The sequence below is a fragment of the Sphaeramia orbicularis genome, chromosome 4 (assembly GCF_902148855.1).
Source record: "Sphaeramia orbicularis chromosome 4, fSphaOr1.1, whole genome shotgun sequence".
Classification (NCBI taxonomy): Eukaryota; Metazoa; Chordata; class Actinopteri; order Kurtiformes; family Apogonidae; genus Sphaeramia; species Sphaeramia orbicularis.
Genome location: NC_043960.1, coordinates 14191712 through 14212969, shown reverse-complemented (window position 1 = coordinate 14212969; position 21258 = coordinate 14191712). Strand labels below are relative to the sequence as shown.

The following is a 21258-nucleotide window of genomic DNA, read 5'->3' as shown; positions in this document are numbered from 1 at the left end:
AATTTTTTTTGGTTTGTATAGAATAAAATATGTAAATAATTGAAAAAATGCCCAGATAGGCATAATGCCTACCGATTTCTTTGTTCCTTTCCTATCTCTGCTCTTCTTGTTTTCCTTCATCCACAATAGATATAAGCTATGTAATAAAACCCACAACTTAAATCAGGCTTTTTTGTTTGTTTCGACTCTAAAATGTATATCAGATGTTGTGTAAATAATACAGAACACAAAAGTTTGGAGCGAATTATGATGTGGAAAGTTGAAGAATCAGTGCACGAGGATTGAACGAAACAGCAGATGACTTTTAGAAGTCAAAATGTTTGCGGTATTTTGGCATTCAACAAATTTCTCTCTGTTTTCAAAATAAAAGCACAGAGTCAACAAGATGCAATGCATTAGCACAGTAGGAATATGCAGAAAAATTACAAGATAAAATAATGAATAAAACTAATAACCCTGTCCTCTAATATCAGCAGATGAATGTGTTATTTGGTCTAGTCTTCTACAAAACATCTTAAATATACAAAAAATTTATTTATATATTTAAATTTTTTTGGTTTGTATGGAATAAAATATGTAAATGCATTGAAAAACTGCGCAGATGGGGATAATACCTATTCATCTCCTTGTTCCTTTCCTATCTCTGCTCTTCTTGTGTTCTTATTTAAGTTGTGTAATAAATCCCACAACTTAAATCAGACTTTTCTGTTTGTTTCGACTCTAAAATGTATATTAGATGTTGTGTAAATAAGACAGAATACAAAAAGTTTTGAGCATGTTGCAATGTGGAAACTTGAAGAATCAGTGCATGAAGATTGAACAAAACAGCAGATAAACTTTAGAAATCAACAATGTTTGGCATATTTATATATTTAACAAATTTCTCTCTCTTTTCAAAATAAAAGCATGTAGTCAACAATATGCAGTGAATTAGCACAGTAGGAATATGCGGAAAAATTACAAGATAAAATAATGAATAAAACTAATAACCCTGTCCTCTAATATCAGCAGATGAATGTGTTATTTGGTCTAGTCTTCTACAAAACATCTTAAATATACAAAAAATTTATTTATATATTTAAATGTTTTGGTTTGTATGGAATAAAATATGTAAATGCATTGAAAAACTGCCCAGATGGGGATAATACCTACTCATCTCCTTGTTCCTTTCCTATCTCTGCTCTTCTTGTGTTCTTATTTAAGTTGTGTAATAAATCCCACAACTTAAATCAGGCTTTTCTATTTGTTTCGACTGCAAAATGTGTATTGAATGTTTCACTATAGTTTAGCTTCTGTTGCTACAGAAGTGGAGATTGTAAATTGGATATAAGCTTTTTAACATGTTGTCTAAATAGTGGATTGTGACATGGAAAGTTGAAGAATCAGTTCATGAGGGTTGAACAAAACAGCAGATAAACTTCAGAAATCAACAATGTTTGGCATATTTAGACATTCAACAAATTTTTCTCTCTTTTCAAAATAAAAGCATGTAGTCAACAACATGCAATGAATTAACACAGTAGGAATATGCAGAAAAATGATAAGACAAAATAATGAATATAACTAATAACCCTGTCCTCTAACATCAGCAGATGAATGTGTCATTTATTCTGCCCTGACCCTTTCACATTAAGACTTAACAGAGTCCAAGAAGTGAACAAACAAACAACAGTAACACTTAGACTATCCTTTACAGTCTGTTTGGAGCAGGAACAAAACCATGTCTGCTGCCCTTGGAAAATGTAAAATGATGATTGTTTGAGTTACAGCTACCACAGTAGACGGTGAGAACTTTAAAATCATCCCAGCGGCTCTGTGCATAGATGATTATCTACATACTGTATTTCTTCAGAGAATGAATATTATATGGTGCTGACTAATGAACACGGCCTTCTTTTCACAGAGGAGCGACGGCGGCTGTAATCTCCACTGTTCAATTAGCTGCACTGACCGGGACGCCACCTACACTTCATTAGCAGAGAGGGGAAGGTATGGAATTAACCTCTGTCTCTGTTTTTTTTTTTCTATTTTTCTATCTCTCTTTGTCTCTTCTTTCCTCCTGCAGAAATATCTCAGCTGCAGAAAAATGAAACTGTCTCAAAATTAGCTTCACTGTATCACTTCAAACAAATTTTTACCTTAACTCGTAAAGACCCAGTGTTACTTTTGTGGCAGTTATCAGTTTTTTTTCTGCATATCTGACTTTTCTTAAGTCTCTTTATTTACCTCTGTATTTTGTGTTTTTTCAGCTAACATCATTTATTTTGCCTATATTTAATGGCAATGGCTACTGGCACAATACTGTAGCACGAAATATCAGTTTGTCTGTTGCCAGTCAATCAATCAGAGCCAATCAAATGTTAGCATTTCTTTTTTTTTCTTTTTTTTTTTTTCATAAATATATTTATTGTCGTTTTTCTTTGTTTTATAAGAACAGGCAAAAAAAAAAAAAAACACAAACACATCAAAACAATCCCTACCACCCCCCACCCACACAATAGCACCCATTCTCAGTGCAACAAAACATACTTAACAGACACAACTTAATTGACTTTACAGACAAGTCCTTTAAATATTGTAAAAAAAGGTGTCCAGATCTTATAAAGTCTTTGATCTTTCCTTTAGCCAGGTACGTCAGCTTTTCCATTGCCAAGTTAGAAGACATTTCTTTAATCCATTGTTTCGCTGTGGGTCCTTGAAAATCTTTCCATCTCAAAGAAATAACTCATTTGGCTTGTAATAAACAAAAATTTAAAAGTTTCCTTTTTCTTCCAATTACTTGAAACTTCTCAGGGAACATGTGCAAAATACAACATTTTGGATCCACAGCGATAATACATTCTGTAAATCTATAAATTGAATTAAGAGTCTCTTTCCAAAAATTCTGAAGTTTCTCACAGGCCCACATACAATGAAACAAAGTGCCTATTTCCTTATTACACTAAGTACAAATGTCAGGAATGTTAGGATTAAAACGGTGTAGTTTTACAGGGGTGACATATGTTCTAAATAACCATTTGTACTCTAATAGTCTGAACCTGGTGTTAATTGTTTGTGTTTGAGCTATAAGACAGGCCTTCTCCCAATCCTCTACAGATATTTCTGTTTGAAGGTCATTTTTCCGAGCTGATAAATGAGAAAGAGAATTGTCCTTCATACTTGCCAACAGCGCATCATAAAATTTTGACAGAAGACCTTTGTTATGACGATGGTTCTTTGTGATACTGTCAATGGTGAATAGAGAAGGTTCTGATGTGGATTTAATTTGTGTAATTATGTAATTCCTTATTTGTAAATATTTTTTTTAAAAAAAGTTTCCTTGGCAAATTATATTTATCCATTAATTGTTTAAAAGACATTAGAGAGCCCTCCCTGTGTAGATCTTTTATTTTAAATGTTACCATTTGTACTGTGACAATAAGCAGTAAGGACATTTTGTTGCCACACAGCCAGTCATAGATACTGTTCCATGAACTCATTGTCCTCTTGTTGCCACAGTACTGTGGTGATATATGGCATATACACACGACAATGAAATTATGTCAATCTGCAAAAGTTTAATATCATTTTGCCCTTTTGTCCACATGACACCGGCTTTGTCATGTCCTGAAATGGTATTTTTGGAGAACGGGTCCCAGAGTGGAAAAATCTCACAACACCGCCCTCGTGTTTCCGTGTGGATAGGCAAAACACTACTTTTTGGAAACGATGACGCCACAGTACCATGTGACCAGAAGAAGAAAACCCTGGATGTAACCTCATGCACACACTCACTGCATTCTTCAGGGATTTTAGTGTATCCTGCAGTTCTGTCTGTGTTTGTGAAGCACCACATATAGGTGTGGCAGACGGATTACACCGTTTTAACCCAGTTTTCCCGTTTCCACCTGGACACACATACTTCTTGACACAATATGTGTATGGACGTAAAATTTTTAGAGTCCACAAAAGAAAAATTCCACGAGCGTTGTGATCTAGACGTAGCTGGACTGGTACCCTAGCCTTTTCCTGTTACCGAATAAGCCCATGGCATGTGCAATGCTTATTGCCACAGTATGGAGGGAGCAGGGTGATAGGTTATCAGTCTACACATGATAGACCGAGGGCTATATTTATTTTATTGATATTTAATTGACTGATCATGTAGATGTTCATAAAAGCTCAGATTAAAGTTGAGGGTTATAATATTAAAAACACAGAAAACTGAAGAAAAAGTGGCTTTTTCAGTAAAATATATCATTAAATGAATATAAACCCAGTGTCTCCATCCACTGTCATTCATCCAACTCCATGACTTTTACTGGTGAATCAATGTTGTAGAAGATGACGGTGTTTCCACATTCACTACAGAGCCTGTGAACGTCCAAATGGGTCATATCTGATGACCATGAAAATATGACCAACTGTATTTTACACTGATTATTTACACATATCGATAGGATTAGTGGTTCAGAAGTTATTAAACATTTTCGATCAGTAGATGGTTTTGGTCGTTGGTGGCTATTTGTGTCTTTACGGGTTAAAATTAAAGCCTGTGTGATATTTACAACAAGAAGCACAAAGTAAAAGGAGAAGAGTGAGAGGAAAAAAAAAACGGGGGAGGGGGTATAAATCCACAAAGACAATTTAGCTTTTCCAGCCACTCTTCCTGTTTTTCCAATTACTTAATGCTATTTAAATACAGCAGAGCCGTCTCACACACACACACACACACACACACACACACACACATTCACACATTGATGGTCCTCAGCCATGGAGAGGCTCCTGAAATAAGTCACGCAGTAATTGTATTTGATAAACCATAAAGGAAGCCCATCAGAGGGAAAGCTAGCTGTAATAAAATGATAAAATAGACAATTATGAAAAAAATCCCTGGCCTTTAATTTCCTAAACACACTCTGGAGAGACGGCGTTTAAGCCAGAGCGATTTGACGAGATGCTCGACACCTTATTTCCCTCATCTCTGACACTCTGAATTACACCACAGACCAGAGAAATGGCTGTAACATTAGCAGAACATCACTTCAGACTGCACGTTCATATCACCACGGCCCGCCACGGCATATGTGTCACGTAGGAAAGTCTCTTTGTCGCAATAATACAAAGCTTTTAACAGACAATTGACCAGGTCATTTTGTCCTGTGATAAAGGTAGAGTAACAAAATTATATGTTACGTGTATTTAATGACAAATAACCACTTAATGCGAATGCTTATTGACTCATACTATGGATACTGTTCTAAAAACTCCTATATTATTCAATTAACCAAACATAAAATGCATTTTTTGCTCAAAACAGTAAATTATTTTTTGTAAAATACCAACTTGGCTATATACTTAATGTTACCTTACCTTTTGAATTTGCCACCTTAATTATGGGAAAAACTGAAATTTTAGTTAACAATGCCTACTTGTAGAGAATTTTAATAACTGCTGGCAAAAAGGCTGTGACCAGGCACTGGCTCCAACCTGAACCACCTAATCTGGAAAAATGGGTAGATATTGTGAATGAAATTTGGAAAAGATGGAAAGACTAACCTTCTCCCTTCGATTACAAATGAACAAATTTTCAAATCTATGGTCAAAGTGGATATTTTTTGTTTACACTTACCAAACACAATCTGTTGGAACCCTAAATGTACAAGAAATGACAATGTAATGACAATGTATCTGGAATTGTCTTGTTTTTTGTGTAATTAATTAATTCAACTTTTCATATTTTATTAATTAATTAATTAATTAATTAATTAATTTTTCTTTAGAGAGGAGGTTAAAGTCTCTTGGTCATTGTTCATTGTTCAATTGTTTTGTTTATTAACAAAAAAAAAAAAAAAAAAAGAAAAACTGAAATGTTGAGAATGGAAAGATTGGTCATTGGTCACATACTTGTTACGTGACCACAATGTAATTTAAATGTATGTTGAACTTTTCTCAATATTTCTGAATAAAAATCTGAAAAAAAACAAAAAAAAACAACTTGGCATCAAAATGTGAAAAAATCCTTTGTTGTCATAGTTTAAAAATGATAAAACAGACAAAATCGACTCAATATCAAAACACCAGCAAGAGGAACATACTTTATATGGGACAACTTTGAAAGAATGAAAGGATTACAAAAAACAACTCTACAACAAGGTCAAGGTTACTTTATTTATACTCGTAGGTAGATTTGTTGTGCAGTCTAGGTGATTGCCTTGGCATTACAACAACACTTACATTGAACATGCAAGACAGGTACTTGATCACGCTTACAGACAGGACAAAAAGACAGGACAAAACAAAAAGCAAAACAAAAAGTGCTCAGTGTTCCACCATTCATCGGTATAGCAGCATGGATAAGTAAATAAAATAGGTGAGATCAAATAAATAAAAACACGATGCAATAAAACACAATAAAAAACGGAAAAGATAAAACAGATTAAACAATAAAAACAATCCGGGATAAAAACCTGAGTAAGAACATACAAATAAATAAAAACTACTACTGTTTATTTTTCTGTTTTATCTGCAGATTTGTATGTATTTTAAAGAGTCTGTTTCCTTTTACTTTAAACTGCTTCAGTGTTTTTTAATAGTTGACTGACCAGGTCAAGAGAGCAGTATAGATATAGTGACAATCATATATAAAAACACAAAAAAAAAAATCAACTTTTTTACACTATGTAAAGCACAATATCTTGATTATATAGAATAAAAGACAGAGAAAACCTACAAACTCAAGTAAATTTAGAAGAAATCATATTGACCAAGAGTGTTATTTATAAAGAAAAAAAAAAATTAAACTGTTTGCTAAATAGGAAAAATTTTTAAATATGCTGATAGAATAGACCTTGTTCTTTCCATAGACATCTGAGCATGCTCAGTGCAAAACACAGACAGTGAGTGAAAATAGACACCAATACACCGTTTTCCTTGTTGATTGTACTGTTGTGTGGTGATTTATTTATTTATTTTTTTTTTTTTACTGTGTTTTTACTAAGTTTTGACCATGTTGCTGCTTTTTGGAGTTCAACCAGGTGCCAAAAAGCAGCTGGACTAATTTATAAAAAAAAGAGCCCCAAAACAAAAACTACTGGACCTAAATTTAAATACTTGTTGTTCTGTGTGTTCCAGTTCGCAGTGCGTGTTCAGCATCCTAAATGTCTTATTGATGCACATTCTGAGGGCCTTTTATTTGGTAAAAAACATGTCAAACTTCAATTCCTCTCTTTGTCTTTTTCTATTATTCCATCCTGTTTTGGCCCTAAAACACACAGTAAAACAAAACCACTGAAGAAAAGGAACATAAACACATAACCACAGCAGCTTTTATGACACTGAAACAGATGCAAATTCACAGCAGCAGGGTTACCTGGAATAATGTCTCAGGGGTTAAAGGGTTAAACACATTTCTAAGGGTTAAACCTGTAGTGAACAGACAATAGAAGCCATTATGGAAACCCAAAGTTGAATAAGAACCTATAACCAGGAGGATGCGTTAGAAGGCAGGTTGGTAGTAATGGAGGAGTTTTCCTCCGTTCTACAGGTTTAGTGCAGAAGTTATTTTGGACACTACCTAAACTGAACTCAAGTGATATCAGTGTATAGAGTCAAAACTAATATAACCTTTCAGAAGATGTTTATTTCACTGTTTGACTAAAAAAAATAAAAAGGTTGATACTAGGAATTGGCTGAATTTCAACACTAGAAAAGCAAATCAATAGCTGAAGACTGAATGAGATATTATTGCAAGAGGACGCTTTCATTAAAAACTGGAATAAATGTATTATTTATATGACAAATGGCACTGTAACTGCCTATTTGGAGTTATATTCTATACCAGGGATCTGCAAGCTTTACAATCTAAAGAGCCATTTTTGACTCAAAAACAAAGAAAAAATGTGACTGGAGCCATGAAAAAAAAATCTAAACCAATCTACATTTTACCATGACAAGGCTGTTCTTCTGTAGCCTATTTGAGATTATTTTGTGATTTAACTTTGTATTTCCACTACAATAATGCAGTGTTTGGTGCATTTATGAAATAATACAACTACAATAATGAAAACATTCAACATTTATGACATTTTTTTAGTGATGTATGCTATTTCCATAACAAAATGACATTGTGTAATGGATAAAAAGGTCAGCCTTCATGTATATAGGTTGACTTTTAAACAGTCAAACTACTAATAAATGCAAACTGAGCATCTTGTTTTAAATTTGGACAGAAAATAATGTTGCGTGACATACATTTTGGTTTATATGCGGTGGAAAAAATTATTTTATTCATTGTATAGCCTGCACATTTTCGCAGATGGACAATGTTAGAATTGGTTTAGGCCTGTAACAGCGTTGAAAAGTAATGGTTAATTCAGATCATTTCAAAATGCTTCTTATGTTTTTTGACTAGGGGAGTCATATAGAGAGGCTAAAGAGCCATATTTGGCCCAGGAGCCATAGGTTGCAGACCCCTGTTCTATACCAGACTGTCCTACAAGAATTCCAGACATCAGATTGTGTTGTATGTTTTGTTGTTGTATTTGTCTGTTCACACATTTTTGTGAAAATCTCAATAAAAAAAATTAAAATAACATTTAGTGACAATGATTTTCTGATTTCCTGAGTGGTCCCAAATGCACCACAGCAAATTTTGGATGTTTTTGTAGACACACATGAGAGTAAAATTTGTCCAAAATGATGCAAAATTATTGTTGAAAAGTACATCCATTTTCTTGCAGGAGGACTGAATCCAAACCCCTACACCAAAGGAAAAACCCTGTAATCATCTACTATCTGTCTAAATAAAACCTATCAAACAGGAAAACACACCAGATTCATCCAGACTAAACAGCGAAGGGTTGGAAAACCTCAGATAGCTTCCGGTAACCGTTTCCTCCCGTTGTCACCAGATCGCATTAGCTCTTTGAGGCGCGCTTGTAATTTTTTTCACGCCTGTATAAAAATCACATTCCTTGTCGACACACAAGCATGACGGTGTGAGATCCACACCACAAAGAGTTAAAAAAAAAAAAAAAATCAGATCTTTTGGCAGCTCATGTAAATGCAGCCACTTTTTCTATGTGTGTGTGTGTGTGTGTGTATGTCTGTGTGTGTGGATGCTGTGAGTGCTACTGTGTAAAATAACATGGAAAAGGAGATTTTCCACCATAGTGAGGCTTCCACAGTGTGTTCCCTCAGGCTGCAGCAGAGAAATGATTGAATTTTATGTGTGTGTGAGAGCGAGAGGAGACGCCTCGTGCTGCTGCTGTTGTATTTTTGTCATTGTCGGAATTAAGAATTATTATTATTATTATTATGAAGCCTGGAAACAAAATACAAGCGTCAACGAAACGTGCCGGCTTCATAGCACTGTGTTTTTGTTCCGATTTTAAAGGTATTTTGTGTCTTTTTGGGTGATTCCTGAAAAGCAAACCTCTTGGAGATGTGAGGTTTTGTGCGTGGAAGAAAGAGCCGAGTAAAGAGTTATTACATTCACCTCCACCCGTCTTGTCTTCTCCGTTCGACACATGCAAACTCGGCTTTTCTCTGTCCCCGTAGGTGATGCTGATGGTGTGTCATCAAACCAGCAGGAGAGCAGGAGATGGAGAAGATGCTGACACACTTACACACACTTACACACAGAGAGTCAGAGAACACACCGGTAGTAAAAATGAAGGCTTGCTGTCGGTGGTGTGAGCCATTTCCAGGTGAAGCAAACTGAATTAAAGTGAATCGAGCTGAACTCATCTGAACTGGAATGACCTGAACTGAACTGAAAAGAAGGTTTCAGCCTGACCGGACACACGGCTCTTTGAGGTTTTCAGAAAAAAAGTGATGTGAACACTGAAGTACTTTGAATACAGATGAAACAAAACCACAACACTGCTTTCACTTCAGGATCCCACTGGTTTTTATGTTCACTTTAAACAGAAACATAACACAGTGCTTCAGTGAAGTTCTGGGACTGTAGATCATCTATTTTTAAAGCCTGTGTCCAGAATTTCTTCAAGTTTTTATATGGACACACTTCTATAATATGTGCATGTTGTTAATGTGATGAAACAAAAACAATGAGGCAGCTCTTATCCACACACAAATGCACATATTTTTTTCAGTGTGCATATGTTATTTATAACACTGGTCAACAACAAATTTATTGTTTAAGTTTTTTGAGCAGATTTAGGATAATTTTGGTGTGCTGAATCCAAAAATCACATTCATTTTGCTCAATCAGTTCAACTTTCTGAACTCTGCTACATATTGGCTTTTAAACATTTTTGCTTACATTTATGTGCATTTTCACATCATGTGATACAAAATTCTTTCATATTTCTTGCAATAAACAAGTTCTGAAGATTTTACTTTTGCCAATTTATGATTAACATTTTTTTTTAATATTACAGGTGAATGAAATGGCTTCGACTAGAAGATCTTGCAAAAATAAGCCTAACGTATTCTGCTACATCTGCAGTGAATACACCATTGTACCTAACAGGAATCAAGTGATCAAATGATTTTTTTTTCTCTTAAAACCTATTTTGGGTGAGAACTATATAAAAAATCAACTGATAAAGTCACAAAAATGTAATCAATTTTGTGAGAAGATCAAATTTTTCAAAATCAAATTAGCAAAAAAACCTGACCTGATTGAGAAAAACAGATGTCATTTTTGGATTTAGCGGTGCAAAATGGTCCTAATTCAGTTGAAAAAACCTAGACAACTTGCAAAAAACATTTTTTGTAACCCAGTGTAATATATTTAAAAGAAAAATGTGTGTATCTCTTTGGAAGTCAAATGGTGATGAAATATTAATTTGTATCTTCACTTTTTGACTTTTTAACCCTTTAAACCCTAAGCCTAGAATGGTCAGTCTGGACTTTTTTTTTCTTATTTTGATAATAAAAAGGTTAGATAAAAAATGCTGTGAGTGAGTCCTTTTCCCCACTTTTTCAGAGCACCTAAAACTTTCAAAATCTAGCAGTCATTTACAATTTACTGCATGTTAAAATACTGCTAAAATGGCTTCTTCTCCCGCTTCTAGTACAGACGTGAGATAAATTACCGTAATGACCCAATAAAGCCAATAAAGCGCAACCTCTCAAGTTTCAGAAACCATTGGAATTTTTCCAATTGCACAAACAGTAAAAGAGTTACAGCCATCCAAACTGCATATGCACAGGGTGTGTCAGCGATGATACGTCAGGTTTTAAAGAGCTAAACAGAAATATAACAAGGTGCTTTAATGAGGTTCTGTGACTATAGAACATCTATTTTTAAAGCCTGTGTCAGAATTTCTTCCGTAGTGTTTTATTCAAGGTTTTCAATGGACACACCTCTGTAATATGTGTGTGTTGTTAATGAGAGGAAATAAAAATAATGAAGCAGCTCTTATTCCACACACAAATGCACATATTTGGTTCAATGTGCATATGTTTTCTATAATGTTTATAGAAAGAAAAATGTGTATCTCTTTGTAAGGCAAATGGTGATAAAAATAGTAAGAAATATTAATTTATACACAAATTCTCTTTTTTAATTTATAAATGAACTATGTTGTGATGATTTATCATTTATTAAAAGCTTTTGAAGTACAGAATGAGAAATTTGTCATCATGTCTTTATTTCTCATGGAGGTTGTTGCATGCACTGTTTAATCAGCTTGGTAGTTGAACCTCAGATCGAGGAGGACCAATGTGGTTTTCGTCCCAGATGTGGAACCGTGGACCAGCTCTATGCCGCTGCTCGGGTGCTGGAGGGGGCATGGGAGTCCCATCCAGTCCACATGTGTTTTGTGGATTTGGAGAAGGCTTATGATCATGTCCCCAGGAGCATCCTGTGGGGGGTGCTCCAGGAGTATGGGGTGGATGGCCCCTTTGCAAGCGGCCATTCAGACCCTGTACCAAAGTCGTGAGAGCCTGGTCCACGTAGCAGGTAATAAGTCAGACCTGTTCTGAGTGAGGGTTGGACTCCACCAGGGCTGCCCTTTGTCACTGGTTCTGTTCATAACTTTTCTGGACCAAATTTCGAGGTGCAGCAAGGTGGGGGAGAGGGTTGGGTTCGGTGGTGGGAGGATCTCATCTTTTCTTTTTGCGAATAATGTGCACCTCTTAGCTGCTTCGAACAGCAACCTCCAGCTCTCCCTTGGATGAAGATCAGCACCTCCAAGTCTGAGTCCATGGTCCTCAACTGGAAAAGGGTAGAGTGTGTTGAGGAGGAAGTCCTGCCACGGGTGGAGGAGTTTAAGTATCTTGGGATCTTGTTCATGAGTGGGGGTAGGCTGGAGCAGGAGGTCGACAGGCGGACTGGGGTGGCATCTGCAGTGATAAGGATGCTAAACCGGTCTGTTGTGGTAAAGAGGGAGCTAGGCCGAAAGCCGAAGGTCTAGATTTAACGGTCAATCTACGTTTCGACCCTCACTTATGGTCATGAGCTTTGGGTAATGACCGAAAGAATGAGGTTGCAAGTACAAGCGGCTGAAATGAGTTTCCTTCACAGGGTGTCCGGGCTCAGCCTTAGAGATAGGGTGAGGAGCTCGAACATCTGGGAGGGACTCAGAGTAGAGCTGCTGCTCCTCCACATCCAGAGGAGCCAGCTGAGGTGGTTCAGGCATCTAGTGAGGATGCTTCCTGGATGCCTCCCTGGGGAGGTGTTTTGAGCATGTCTGTCTGGGAGGAGACCTCGGGACCAGGACACGCTGGGGGGATTATATCTCTTGGCTGGCCTGGAAATGCCTCGGGATTCCCCCAGAAGACCCGTGGAAGTGGCTCTAGAGAGGGCTGTGTGGGCTCCTCTGCTGAGGCTGCTGCCCCCATGACCCGGACCCAGATAAGCAGATGAAGACGGTATGGTATGGTCATGTAGAAATATTTTGATTACACATTTGTTCATGTTTGACACCAATCAGTCTAATTTGCTGTCACGTTATAATTAGTATTAAACCCAATAAAATTCAATCTAATATTTACATCAGAATAAAAGTTGATACAACACATCACGATGATATCATGAGAGTTTAGTTTAGTTTAGTTTAGTTTAGTGGTGGCAACGTACAAAAAAACATTAACTTCTGAAATTAAAATTGTCTAACTTTCCATCTGATGTCCCTGTTGTTTTAATGTTTTTATTGTTCTGTATAAAACAAATATAGCACCCTGTTATGTTAAGACTGTCTATAAGAATTACGTGTGTGTCTTTTAGGGTTAAAACTAACAATTCAATCTGTTATCAATTCATCAGTCCACTTATGTCTCGCTAAATCTGTTAGCTGTTTGGTTTATAAAACACCATAACATTGCCACAGAGAAAGGAAAAAGAAAAATGGTAACAATGTAAAAAAAAAAAAAAAAAAAAAAAGTGCAGTTTATTACAGAACTACCTACTGTTAAAAAGAATGAAAAAGTTGAATAAGAAGTCACGCTGCATTTATTTTGTTACACATTCCACAACTAGAAAACGATGAATGAACTAGAAATAAACCAGAGGAAGCGGCTGAAATGAACTGTGGTATTGAATACAACTAGAAAAAAAAAATTTCTCTTTCAACACAGTCAGCGATTACTTTATAGATGTCACTAATTCGAATAATCCTATAATTGTTGCGGCTCTAGTGTCTTTTTTCCGTCTGGATGCAGATGTTAATAGTAGTTTCTCTGTCGGTTGGTGTGTGCTGTAGATGCACACATGCAGACGTACAGATCTGTATCCTGAGGCCATCTGCAGCTCTGAGTGTAAATGATCGCATATCTGTGGTCATAACTCACAACCGTACAGGCTACTGATGGAAGATGACACCCACTGTCAATGTGTGTGTGTGTGTGTGTGTGTGTGTGTGTGTCACTTTAGACTCTTTATGTCGCTTCCCTTCCCTTCTGTCTCTTCTCGTCTTCCTCCTCCTCCTCTTCCTCGATGCCCGGGGTCATGAAACTGACTCTGTTACACCCCTCCGTCCCCCCAGCCCGCCTTTTTCCTCCACCCTTCTACACACACACACACACACACACTCATACAGTTGTTTGCCCACACTCTAACACTGCATTAGTGTGTTTAACCTTATTGATTAGGTCTTGTCTGTTGATCCAAATCGGGGCGATCAATCACTGATATCTCTGTTTGCGGGTGGAGAGGAGCTCATATTGACGGACGACAGATTAATCAGTAAACACACTGAAGTGAGCATCAGTGACACACACTCTGACAATGGCCCTCTTTTCACTTAGAGATAGAAACAATAGGTTTTGTTGCTCAGTCAGTTACAAATTTTACAGCATGTTAAATAGCATTACTTTGCATCAGTATTAACTTTTTCTTTAATTACCTAAATATTAAAGGGGACATATTTTGCTAAACCCACTTTTATTAGTCTTTGGTACATTTATTTGTATATCTGGACCATAATAGTTCATAAAGTTTGAGTTTGAACCCTCCAGGTGCTGCAAAGCTATCTTTATATTTATTCAAGTGGATTTCTACAACCCATTTCAATTCCTGCTTAATTTGTTACGTTTTAGAACTAGTTACGTCATGCCATTTACACATATCCTCCGGAGACCTAGTAAGTAAAGTGTAAAGTTTTGTTGTTTTTTTTTTTTTGCATTACATAATTGCCTTGATTGAAAATCAAATGATGCCACAGTTTTTCAGATAATTTTTTATTTTTATTTAATTAAATGTCCTCTGCAGTGGACAGTTTTGTTTTGTTTTTAATAAAGCTATGAAACTCTTGTCCACTACAGAGGACAAAAATGCATTGCTGGGTCTCAGGTGGATATAAGGTCAAGACTTCCGACAAACATTTCTCTGAGTATGCCATAATGTTTGTCAGCAGCGGCGGTTGTAGTAAAAACTGAAAATATGTCCAAACTTCGAGCTGATTACCTAAAATGTTCAGTTGCACAGGAAAAAATCAAAATCTTACCAAGTGTGTTTTTCTCATTTCTAGTCAAAATATCTCCTCACACTTAAAATAAGATGTAATCACCTGAAGAGTGACTTTTCAGTAAGATATAAGAACTTATTTATTTCGACAATAGATCTTGAAAATCTAAATTCAAGTAATCTTACCAAGACAATTTGCACTTGTTCCATTGGCAGGTTTCTTTTCTTAAATTAAGCAAAAATAATCTTGAATTAAGCAAAAAATAATCTTGAATTAAGCAAAAAAAAAAAAAAAAAAAAAAAAATTGAATTAAGCAAAAAAAAAAAAAAAAATCTGCCAATAGAACAAGTGAAAATTATCTTGGTAAGATTACTTTAAATAAGATGTTCAACATCTCTTGTCTAAAAATAAGTTCTTATATCTCACTGAAAAGTTACTCTTTAGGTGATTATCTCTTATTTTAAGTGACGAGTGTTCAGGAGTTAACTTGCTAACTGTCATATTTACTATTACCATAGTCATCCTGTTAGAATGTGCTGATTAATGCAATTATTGTTATTACTTTATCAAAGATATCTAACTTTATTTAGATTTCTCTTCGATTAGTTTTCTAAAACATAAAAAGGGGGTTACATTTCATAATGATGATGATGATGATGATGAAAAGTCCTAAAAAATATCCAAACCAGGCAGTAAAACTTCACAACAGGACTCACCACTGATTTCTGTGCAACTTGTATGAGCAGCACAGTAATATTAGAGTCCTCTTCTGATTTCATAGGACGAATATTGTTGAATTTTTTGCACTGAAAAGTGTTTTTATTCACCGACAAGGCCGCTGACATGACCAGATTTGGCAAATGCAAAAAAAGAACTATTAAGAAAATAGCACTGAAAAAGGCTGTAGTGTAAATGCAGAGAGTTACATTGTAACAACAGTAAAATTTTTTTTTTTTCTTTTTTTTTTTTTACTGTGAATTTTTCTTGAAAACCATGCAAGCAGACAGAATTTTCAAGGTATCATAATTTCTGCAGTACTCACTGCAGTCTGTCTAGACATTATCATTTGTAAACCATCCTACTCTTCATGGTATAAAACAACATAATGAATGTTATATTGTACAGACATGAAAAGAATGAGCTGTGGTGTAACCCCTTTGTCATCACTACTATTTTGATAAATAACTGGGATTTACTTACATATCTTTGCTCAGTATCTGTGAGAAATTACTATTACATTTATTTTTAAATATAATTATGCCATAATGTTAGATGTAAATACACTTCACATATGACAGACTTGTAGTTGTCGATGGATGAATCAGAGCTGGATCTCAAGTCCAGTAAATTCTGTCATTTCTCTGTTTGAAAGTCGGTGATCTGAGAGATAACTCTGCGTGTGTGTGTGTGTGTGTGTGTGTGTGTGTGTGTGTGTGCGTTTTCTGGCGTCCAGAGCATCCTTTGTGTTGCTGGAATTAACCATGACTTGTCACGTGTAACCGACTGCTAACCTCCAACCCCATTCAGGAAACGTCCTCTGTATGTGCGTTAGTTCCACAGAGGCAGAGAGGGAGAGGTCAAACTGTCACAAACACAAGCAAAAATCATTGTTTCTAGTGGAAAAACACAAACGCACCTTCACCAACATCAACACAATGATTACGTTTACATGCACAGTTTTTCGCCCTTATTCGGAAAAAGACAAAATTTCTAATAACTCGTCGTTTACATGAATATTCCAAATCACATGCATATGAACACCTTTAAATTAAAGTTTTATTAAAGTATCTGCTGCATACAGTGTCATTTTTATGATCTTGAAATGAACGTTATAGTGAGTTTTTACAGAGTAAGTTCAGACTCATCACTTCAGATATTCCATTCTTGGTACTTTGATTACCTCAGTGGATGTTTTTATTAAACTTGTGTTACACATTTGAGAAATTCATTAAAAAAAACTCCAAGCCACACAGAACTCCTCTGACATCAGGTGACCTAAATGTCCTGTAAGTTAATGTAATTTTCCAACATAAAATATCCAAACGCTCTTCTCCACACCATGCTTTTATGAATGGTTGGGTTTAGGTTTGTAGATAGAAAATCTAATTTTGTCAAGTCTGAATTCACCTATGTGTGATTCAAGATGCATCAAATCTGGCCCACCAATGGGTCCAGTGTGGCCCGTGAGATGAATTTGTGAAATGCAAAAATTACACTGAAGACATTAATCATTTTAGTTCAGGTTCCACATACAGACCAATTTAATCCCAAGTGGGTCGGATCAGTAAAATACTGTCATAATAACCTATAAATACTCAAAACTCCAATTTTTCTCTTTGTAAATGTCAACCTTTTCATGTCATTTTACTGTATTTACACTAAAACAAACTATAATTTAATAAAAATGTGAATATCCTGAACAAATACGAACTTTTTGAAATGTCTGAAGTGCAAGTTTACCAATATTCTGCCTGTTATTAAATGTTTTGTGTATTTGTAGATCCACTGTGATCTGTAATTTGTAATTTACATGTGAAAATGACAAACTGAGACATAATATTGTTAAAACTGCACTGAGTTTTCTAAAGAAATTTCAGTTTGTTCATGTTATTCAAATTTTAAAGGGTAGTTGGTAGATGTAAACATTTTCATCGCATAATTTTACTTTTTTCACTTTAAGACATAGACGAAAGTTTGGAGTTGACATTATCTATATGTTATTATGTTATTATTTTACTGGTCCGACCCACTTCTGTCATATCAGTCCCCGGACTTTTACTTGTTTTGTCTGTCTTGTGTGTCGTTTCCTGTTTTATTTTGTTAAGTTTCCCTCATGTGTCATGTCTGGTGTCTTTACTTTCCTTCCCTGATTGTTTCCACCTGCTCTGATTACCTGACTCCTCCCTGATTGTCTCCACCTGTGTCCAATTGTCTTCCCGCCCTGTTGTGTATTTAAACCCTGTGTTTTCCCCTGTTCTGTGCCAGTTCGTTTTCCTCCGTCTCGGTGTGATTACTTACCAGCGTTTTGGATCCTGTCTGTCTGTCTACCTGTTGTGACCCGTTTTGCCCTTCGACCACCGACTCTGCCTGTTCCTCGTCTGCCTGCTCATCTGACTTCGACCTGGTTTGTCCTCCACACCTGAGTACTCGCCTGACCCCTGTCTGATCATCCGCCTTTGTGCCCTAGCCTGTTTTCGACCCCCTACCTGGACTATCGGTACGTGAGCCTGCCTTATCCCCATGTACGTTTGCCTGTCCGATTGTCCTCCCGTGTATGACCTGGTCTGTCCTCTGACTCTCCTTTGCTTTCTCCTAGTCGGGTTCCCCTCGTGTGCTCCTGACCTGGGCTGTAAAGTGGTTCACTTGGAATCTGAAGCCGTGACGATTCCCCAGCACAGTCCCGCTGAAGAACTATTCAATACTTTCCTGTGTGAACCAATTATACTGACTGTATTTAATAAATTCCCTTTTAACTGTATTCCTGTCTGAGGGTCTTGCATCTGGGTTCAGTTCATGTACCACCGGCCTTAACAACTTCAGATCAAATTTGGCTTAATGTGGCCCCTGAACTAACATGAGTTTGACACCCCTGATATAGAGCTTAACATTCATTATTTTAATCACTTTAACTGTTTTAACATCAGGCGTTTACAGAAAAAAAGCAGGAACAGAAGGTGAATAAGATTAAATGTACCCCAACTTTACTGGTTATTTCCTTCTTAATAGTTAGTTTTTATCTTTATTTTAAGTCTGTTGGAAATGCATACATTATGCATGACACAATACCATAAAATTATTAAAATAAATATTAAGTTTTGTCAAGCAGGTTTGATGAACAAAGATAATAAGCAGAAGGATTTTTTTTTTTTTTTTCCCCAGTTTCATGTATTTTTAATGTATATGGTTTGCATTTTAAATTAAATGAAACATACCATTTCACTTCTGCTATGGGAATGTTAAAAGTTGATCAAGATAGGCAGTAGGTGGATGTAGACGCAGTATTTCATACAATAACCCTCTCAACCTGAGCTGCTGATTTAGGAGCTGATAGATGTAACCTGAAGTCTTTGACCCAGAATTTTGTCCATTCTGCCAAAATGTTAATTTGAGTTCAGAGGTCAAAGATAAACCTTGAGGTTTTTTTGGAAAAATGCACTAAATTCTGGGTCAAAGACTTCTGGTTACATCTATCAGATCCCAAATCAGCACCTCAATTAGTGTGTATTGTATGAAATACTGCATCTACATCCACCTACTTCTTATCTAGATGAACTTGTTGCAGTCTGAATTTGTATTTTCCTTCTGCTGATTTTCTCTAAAAGGGATTTTTTCAGTTTGTTTTAACCTTTATTTAACCAGAAAGGACTAGTTGTGATTAAAAATGTCTTTCAAGAATGTTATGACCAAGACAGGCAGCAGCACAGTGAACTTTAGACGATGTTACGACTGAAAATACATACACATGCTTAAAGTTGTGGCAAAAAAAAAAAGATTACAAAGTCAAAATCAAATATTTGTCAGAAAAATGTCAATATAGAGCTGAAAGTCACACAAAACATACAGCTCCAGTTTTTGCATCCAAGTCCCATAAAATCACTTTATCCAATTAGACCACCTTCCTACATTTCTGATCTTTTTTGCAGATTTTGCCGAAATGCAGTTTTTAGCTGTTTATTGCAGCCACACTGTGTGAAATGGATCTTAAAAAAAAAAAAAAAAAAAAAGATCTGAAAGCATTTACACAGATTGTATGATAATGACAGCTACTGAATCTCAGGCTGTGCCACACAAAAAAATAAAGAAATATAACATCAACATACAGCATCTACCTGTGAGGTTATTGTTGTTAGCAATTAGAATAAAGTAAATATCACACTGTTACAAAAGTGGTATTCATGGGGGAAAAAAATAAAGGAGGAAGGAGACAATGTCTACCTGGTAATGATGATGATTTTGCAAAAAAGGTTGATTAAGATTAGTACTTTGGTTATTTCATGCTGAATTCTTATTAGCTGCTAAATAGATGATAGCAATGTATGTGCACCATTTTTAACCCTTTCATGCACAGTGGTCACTACAGTGGACAGCTATTCTACAGCTGTTCTCTTATATTCATGGGTTTTGTTGTTTTAGTTCATATCAGCCAACAGAGAGAACACTTATACATCATCCCATAAACTGCAATTCATCCCATTACTGTAACTTTGCTGTTCTTGACAAACCTGATCTGCAGTAACTTGTTTTAGTGTAAATCAATTGTTATTTGTTAGACAAATAGTTTGTTTGTTGTTGTTTTTTTTGCATATTACCTACATGAAGTGAGTAATAACTAGCAGTAGAATATGTTAAAATGTGAGAAAACATCAGATTAGTAGGACTAAAATCTTTTCATTTGTTTTTATCTCACTTTCTGATATTGGGTTTTAAACATATGTCTTTACTTCAAAAATTAAACACATGGACATTTTTGTAACTTCATTAAAAAAAACTCAATTGCTTTTCTTCATGCCTAAGGGGGGATAAAAACAAGAAGAAAGAAAAAAATCTTGACTATGGTTGTCATAATTTGTGCATGAAAGGGTTAAAGGCATACAGTCACAGAAAAAATTATTAGACCACCCTTGTTTAGTTCAATTTCTTGTTCATTTTAATGTCTGGTACAACTAAAGGTACATTTGTTTGGACAAACATAATGATAACAACAAAAATAGCTCATGAGATTTTAATTTCAGAGCTGATTTTTAGCTATTTTCCATGGTTTTCTTGATAATAACCAAAATCCTTTAGTTCTTACATGAATAGCTATGGCATTGTACTGACAAAAACAGTGCTTTTAGGCATTCCATGTTTTCTTTTCTGTCTGTTTTAGTCACATGATACACACAGGAGTTAGTACTTGATTACATAACCCAGTGGTTCCCAACCTGTTTTGGCTCGAGACCCCATTTTAACATCACAAATTTCTCACGACCCCAGACATTCAAAACGGAATAATTTTTCTCTTGGAGATGTCTTAGCAGGGCTGGGCGAAGACATCTTTCTATTCTGTGTTCGGTCTGGTTTTCTAACTGCAACTGTACCCAGGCAGGTTGAAGCGTAGTAAAGCGGTCACATGATCAGATAAATCAAGATATGCCCTCTCAGATATTACAGCCTGCATTTTTTTTTTTTTAATTTTATTTTTATTAGGAAAAGTGCGTGGTGTTTTAATTATAATGAAATATATATTGAATCATTAAAAAAAAATTATTAGGAATTATGCTTTTATTTTTATCAATAACTAGAAATTTCAGGTGACCCCAAGGTTGAAAAACACTGGCATAACTATTGTTTTTGATGACTTTTGATGGTCTAATAATTTTTTCCGTGACTAGGTAAGATGGTTAGGTAGATTTTA

At 35.7% G+C, this 21258-nt stretch overlaps 1 long non-coding RNA gene across 2 annotated transcripts in view; it reads left to right on the top strand.

Moving 5' to 3' along the window:
- LOC115417873 (uncharacterized) overlaps nt 1-9971 on the top strand; it is a 173411-nt gene extending 163440 nt beyond the window's left edge. For both annotated transcript variants that reach the window (XR_003935214.1, XR_003935213.1), the window contains 2 exons: nt 1904-1989; nt 9544-9971. This is a non-coding gene — a long non-coding RNA (uncharacterized LOC115417873). The remainder of the gene's footprint in view (nt 1-1903; nt 1990-9543) is intronic.
- Nucleotides 9972-21258: the final 11287 nt, after the last annotated feature.